This window comes from Chelonoidis abingdonii, chromosome 10 (genome assembly GCF_003597395.2).
Source record: "Chelonoidis abingdonii isolate Lonesome George chromosome 10, CheloAbing_2.0, whole genome shotgun sequence".
NCBI lineage: Eukaryota > Metazoa > Chordata > Testudines > Testudinidae > Chelonoidis > Chelonoidis abingdonii.
Window position 1 is genome coordinate 15,261,227 of NC_133778.1, and position 7,085 is coordinate 15,268,311.

At 41.5% G+C, this 7,085-nt stretch overlaps 1 protein-coding gene across 14 annotated transcripts in view; it reads right to left on the bottom strand.

Annotated features, from left to right (window-relative positions):
• MAP2 (microtubule associated protein 2) overlaps nucleotides 1–7,085 on the bottom strand; it is a 344,861-nt gene that overhangs the window by 270,222 nt on the left and 67,554 nt on the right. For all 14 annotated transcript variants that reach the window (XM_032765038.2, XM_032765043.2, XM_032765047.2 and 11 more), the window contains exon 2: nucleotides 6,195–6,253. The gene's annotated coding sequence lies outside the window, so the exon portion shown is untranslated. The remainder of the gene's footprint in view (nucleotides 1–6,194; nucleotides 6,254–7,085) is intronic.

The window sequence follows — 7,085 nt, forward strand, 5'->3', positions numbered from 1 at the left end:
GACCCAAGACCAAGAAACACCCACAAATTCCCTCCCTTAAGCTTTGAAAAATCCGGTTTCCTGATTGGTCGTCTTGTCAGGTGTTTGGTTCCCTTTGTTAACCCTTTACAGGTAAAAGAAACATTAACCCTTAGCTATCTGTTTATGACACAGGGTTCAGCAACTTCATCGATTCCAAGGCCAGAAAGGATCACTATGATCATCTAGTCTGACCTCCTGTATAACATGGGCCATAGAACTTCCAAAATAATTCCTACAGCAGATATTTTGGTACAATATCCAACCTTGACTTAAAAATTGCCAGTCATCATGACCCTTGGTAAATTGTTCCAATGATTAGTTACCCTCACTGTTAGAATTGTATGCCTTATTTCCAGTCCGAATGTGTGTAGCTTCATCTTCCATCCACTGGATCATGTTCCACCTTTCTCTGCTATATTAAAGGGCCCATTATTAAATATTTGTTCGCTATGTAGGTATTTATAGACAGTAGTCAAGTCACCCCTTAACCTTCTCTTTGTTAAGCTAAATAGATTGAGCTCCTTGAATCTATCACTATAAAACATGTTTTCTAATTCTTTAATCATTCATGGCTCTTCTCTGAGCCCTCTCCAACTTATGAACAGCCTGCTTCAATTATTGACACCAGAACTGGACACAGTAACCCAGCAGCAGTTGCACAGTGCCAACTATAGGGATAAACTAACCTCTCTACTTCCTACTTGAGATTCCCGTTTGTGCTTATGCAAACCTAGGAATTACAGATACAATACATTTCCATCTAAGGCACTTATCAGGCCCCCTGTTACCACAGTACTTGAGTATCTCACAATTGTCAGCCTATTGCAACCTCACAACATTCCTGTGAGGCGAGGCAATGCTATTTGGCCATTTTAAAGACGGGGAACAGAGATTACAGCCCAGACATTTAAAGCTACTCAGGCATTGTTGTGCTCAACCTTGCAATGCCTAACTGATTTAGGCACCTAAATTTCATTTTCAAAACACATTTGGGAGCCTAAACCCTCCTGACTTGTCCAAGGTCACACAGGAAGCCTGTTACAGAACAAGGACTTGAACCCAGGTCTGCCAAGTTCTAGGTCATCCTTCCTATCCTCCCCCTTCACCTAGCCCTACCTTGCCTTTGTGCTTTGTGCTCACTAACTCGTAAGTGGTACTCCCCACTGCAGTGCCTCTTATGTGTTAATATTATTTTTGATATAATTGCCCTCATCATTACAGATAAAAGAAATATCTGTAAAGATTAATCAGCACATGGAACCTTGTGGCATATTGCGTGGTCACTTTTGATGACACTATAGCCAAAGTATGTGTGTGAGAATGTGTTTATATTTCTCCCTGGCTCTTATTTACCGAGTGTGTACATTTTTCCTTTCTGTTTCTCATATGCCATGTGTATTTCGAGAAAGCCTTTAGGTTCTCTTTAACGCCTTAGAGAAATTATCAGAGACATCTCGGAAGACCTCACACTTATATGTGAACAAATGCCTCTAAAAATAATTAAACTGTTAATTCCTGGATCCTTATAAAACAAAAACAAAAACACAGAAACAAACAGAATACCCATTTCATTGAAAGACAAAGGATCAGACAGAGCACAATCTGAATCAGTTTGTAAGAAAACCACTATTTTAAATTATTGCGGTGTATTGATATTGAAAATACAGACATCACCATTGAAAACAAAACAGTAAGAGAAGGTGTATTACTTCTGTTTAAACCAATGAAATTACACCAGGGATGAATTTTGTTGGTACTATATTATCTGAGAAAAGTGACAGTGGTGAACTACTATTCTGCAGTGGGATGATAGCTCGGCAGTCAAGAAGACAGAACAAATTAACTAGAATTTGCTAAGCTCTGCCAATAGCCTGGGAGCCAGATAAAACAGTCACAGTCCCTGACCTGAAGAGCCTGAAATCTCAAAGATAGAAGCAGAAAAGATGGGATGCCCTGAGAACAGAGGTTGTGTAGCATTTTTAGAGGAAGAATAAATGGAATTTAAGTACCGAGCTCCCCAATGACCGTCAATAGGCCTTTCACTGACTTAAATGCATTTTGTGCTTTTAAAAAAAAAATCTTATCGTTATTTTTGGCTTATGCCTTGCGGAAGTTATAAGGAGTCAGAGATGGTCAGGAAATGCTTATTCTCCCTCTCCTCACTGAGAAAAGTTGATACAAAGAAGTTTTTTCAATGACAATTTTTCTAAGAAAAACACCAAACCAATAAAAAAAAAGAGTTAAGCCTAAAACTGACTTTACAAGTTTTCAGTTATCTTGGGTTTTAATTACACGGAAGTTTTAACAGAAAAAGTTGAGTTTTCATGAAAAGGTTTCAGGTTTTCATAGACAAACCAAACATTTTCCCTGTTGAAAATTTTCAATCAACCTTACAGGGAGTCTTTAGGAGGGACCTGGATGGCTTGGTGAACTGAGTGGGGAGGATGTTCCATGCAAAGGGGCTACATAGAAAAAGGCATGGAAGATGCAGCATTGAAATCGACATTGCAGGTGGAATGGAAGGGTGAGGAAAACGCAGTGATATGAGTTTGGATATGCAGATGAGAGAGAATTTGTGTAGCACCTTGAAGGCCAGACAAGAAATTTAACCTCAATGGGCTGGGCAAGAGGGAGCCAGCCTAGGTATCCACAAAGTGGTGAGACAGGGTCAGATTAACAGAAAAAGAAGATAATTTTTGTAGCTGGATTTTAGATTGTCAGGAAGGAGCAATATGGGTATCAGGGAGGCTGCAGTAATGCAGATGGGAGGCAATCAGGGCAGGGAGAGATGATTCATCAGTCAAGACAGAAGGGGACAGGTGAAGTTTTGTATATATTGTGGAGATGGAAACAGCTCGATCTGAACCTGGCCTGGATTTGTGGGGAAGGGGAGGAGAGGAGAAAGAAGATAATATTGGTGAAAGAGAAAAGTTGGGCAACTAATAAAATTTCAACTGAAAAATCTGCCTTTGGTCTTGCGCTGTGTCTGCCCTTGGCAAATAGATGGAAATTGCTGTACTGTCTGATTTACTAAAATAAAATTCAGATAATTGATTACTCCATTTAATTAAGAGAGAATTTCTCTTCCCTCTGTGCACAGAAGAGTATAAAACTTCTCCACATGGTCAGCTGTTTCTGGATATTATCAGATCAAGCACAGTCTATACTGTAGTTAAATGGACTGTGTGAGTCATTTAATAGCCAGATGTTAAAGAACGGAATTAACATTCTTCTGAAATCATTTTTGGGAAGCACAGTCCAGCCTCAGAAGGTCACTTAATGTCTCATCAAGATGTACTAACTTCAGTGAAGCAGCATCTGTGTGGTTCCATGCACACTGGTCATAAGCCATTGCCATATCTTTACTGCATCATTCAAGTTAGCAAATGCACCCTCAAAAGTCATAGCCCCATGTGCGTAGGTGCATGGACATGTGAAGACATTAAATGGAACCGACGGGGCTAAAGAAGATAATCCACCCCCAGGTATTCAGAAATGTTCTGCACACATTCCTCTAAATTTGGAAAATCTTGGCTCTTCATTTAAATGCTTAAATGTGATCCGAGCACTTTTGAAAATCTTGCCCCAGCTGGCGGAGCCAAGCACTTCTGAAAAATCTGGCTCAGAGTAAGCAGAAGGGTTTCTGGAAATGTTCAAATTTTTTCATTTCTTTCTATTAAGTTCTACAGAGGTAGAATTAAAAGTCTGCAAAACCAATTTCAAACACACTGTTTCCTAAGGAAGCCAGGCTAAGCAGATCAATGTGTGTTCTTCAGGCTAAGGATTTATCTCATACTACATGTGTATGTAGCATCTTGAAAATCCCACCCCACCCCATGTCAGTTGTGACTTCTAGGTCTTAATGTAATATAAGTTATAGTATGGCAAAATGTGTGAATGAATTGATCAGATATGTCAACTGAAACCTATTATTTGTGATTAGGTTTTATTAATAGCAGGCAGCACATTCAACACATATTCTCAAGGATTTAGGCACAGATTTCTAAGGGTATTTAGCTGTTGCTGCATTCAGGATAGCAAAGTCTAAGTACCTGTAAAAATCTGGACCTCAGTGCTCAACATACACAAAGTAAAAGGCAAAACTCCGACTGGCTTCAACGGTGCACTTTTAAAATTAAAATCACTGGTGTTAGACTGACTTACAGCTTCTGAGGGCCTGGCCCACAGTGCACATCTACAAAGACAGGTAAGTGCCCCTTTGCCATGCAGTGACTAATGTTCAGTACTTGTTTTAACTGTATATGTTCAAGTCAACAAAGAGCTGCTAACAAAGAAAAAAATGCTTGCTTACTCTCCTATTGAAGTCATGCAAAGTTTTGCCATTGACTTAGTAGCATCAGAATCAGGCCCAATAGCAGTCTGAACTTATATATAGGCATGGACAACTATGGCTTGGGGGGAATTTTATCTGCCCCTCCCCCCTAAATTCAGTGAAATCCAGGTATCCAATCTAATTGGGACCAAGGGAAGATCAGAATAAAAAATTCAGATAATCAGGAGAATTAGCAGGGCTCTGGCAGTCAACCCCAGGAGCCCGGGCTCCAACTGTCAGCCCCGTCACCTGGGACTGACAGCCCAAGCCCTGCTGCCTGGTGAGGTTAATAGAGAGGGCCGGGTAATGGATGTTTGGATAAATAAAGTTCTACTGTATTTCTTAACGCATTAAAAGATTTCATTTTATCACCTGGAAAACACAGACATGTTGTTTGTACTTCACTCAGTCACTCCTCACTTAGTAAGACTGGCATAGGATTTCACAATTAAATACACACAATCCTTGGGCAAACTGGAGCATTTAGCTTGCCTCTTGGTTATCTATATTCACTGTGTTCTTTGTAGGACAGTCTAGAATGTACCAGACTGAAGAAAGGAAACACTCCACAGCTGATAGGCTGATTACATTGGAAAACAACTGCTTTTATGTTTTGCTTATTTCACCACCTGCGATGCCGACAAGGCCTTGATTACAAATAAGATGGCAGCAGGCGGCTCTTTGACTCTCAGTCATGATGGGACTGATGCAAAAGGACAGCAAAGAATCCTGGGGGCTCTCTGATGCCTGGCATCCCAAGTCACACAAGTTCCATGAGCTTTTTTCCCCCTCAAAAGAGACAAGCCAATCAAGAGGCTCTGAGAGTCAGCTCCACAGGAGTGGCAGCTGGCTAGACCTATCCAGGTCTCTACCCCCACCCCCCACACACAGAGAGCTTGGCTGCAGAAATAATGGGAGAAGCACAGCCAGTGAACCTCACCCAGGTACACAGAATTCCCCTTCCCAAGCCATATCCCAACCAGGGAAGAAAGAGCTAGACCCTGCTGCAGGAGAGACGCCTGGTCCTGTCTATAACAGCCGGCTGACACCCTGAAAAGAGCAAACTGGGAGTTATCAGGGGATTGTCCCTGCTACAATAATTAGATAGTGTAAAAACAACATTCAGCAGCTGTTTTATTATTTTTTTTAACTCCAGCCCCTCCCCCAATGAAGAATTGTCTACACCCTTGTTATATAATTTTTTTCTTAGTAGATAATGATAAGATGCTCCATTAAGTTCCACAGACTAACATTTCTGGTTGCATCTGCGGTTGAGATCCATTAGCATATTCTATAAACATCCCCAATAAAACCGATGGGCAAAAGAGAGAAAAGAAACCTCAGACAATGAATTCTGTGTTGTAACTGATAGACTGTCTATCAGTTCATTTTGCGGTAAATGTTCTTGGCAGCTGCTCCGCCAAAATATGACATTTGAGAATCGAAAAATGCTCTGTTGTCGATTCAGTTTACAGTACTTGTGCTCAGTAGGCCTGGCTCTTGGATATGTTAACTGACACTGTAAGACAATTTCTACTAAAAACAGAAACATCTGTGCAAAGAAGTTGGCAAATTCACTGTGCATTTTTGTTTTCATTAGAGTTTCTTCTGTTTCAGAAACCTACCCACTGTAAGGCTGAGTAAATGTGCTCATTATTTCATTTAAAAAAACCACCAAAATATATGCGAGCACACAGAACTCGATGAGAAACAATCTTCATTTTGTTTTGGAGTCCATAGGAACTGGCTAGTTGACCAGACATAGTAAAATCAGGGATGTACAGTGTTGTCCAAGCTCTGGAGTGAGGGAATCTTAGACCAGCACAAACTGAAAACCTACCTCTTGGTGTAGCTGTAAAGTTGTCAGTCAGAGGACAGCTTAGATCAGATTTCCAGAGTCTGAAACAAAACAAATACCTCAGTCAGTTACAGCTACTAAAGGAAAAGGCTCTTCGATGTTAAACAGTCATTTAGTCCAGCTGAAGATTATAAGGAGATTCACAGGCCTTGTGAGGCAGCTGCTTTATTCTGGTGCAAAGTAAAGCACCTCTAGAAAGGGCATAGACAGCTATAATGGGAGGAACATATGAACATAGGGTGACTCAGCTGTGGTGTGAAGCCTGTCTTGTAGCTCCGAGGACACCATCCTTCCTGGTTGCCAATGTAGAGGGGGTGGCCAGGGCTCTTCTGGGCTTCACCCACTTGGACTTTTGGCAGCCAGTCAAGTCAGAGCAGCTCTGCCTTCTGCTGCACTGACTTATGCCAGGGAACTGCAGATCCAGGGCCGCTCAGAGGATTCAGGGGGCTTGGGGCAAAACAATTTTGGGGGCCCCTTCCATAAAAAAAATTGCTATACAATACTATATTCTTGTGGGGGCCCCTGCGGGGCCTGGCACAAATTGCCCTACTTGCTCCCCCGCCACAGGCAGCTCTGGGAAAAATAAACCTTGTGCATCATGGCACAAATCCAGTTTTGAGAAAACTTCTTTACAAGTATCACTGGTTCTCAGTATCAGCTAGTGTTAAAAGGCACTAAAGCTCATTAAAAGGGCTGGGAAAATATTTTCCATCAAAACTTCTTCTGGATTGAAAAAAGACGGTCACTCACCTTTGTAACTGTTGTTCTTCGAGATGTGTTGCTCATATCCATTCCAGTTAGGTGTGCGCGCGCCGCGTGAACGTTCGTCGGAGAAACTTTTACCCTAGCAACACTCGGTGGGCCGGCAGGTCG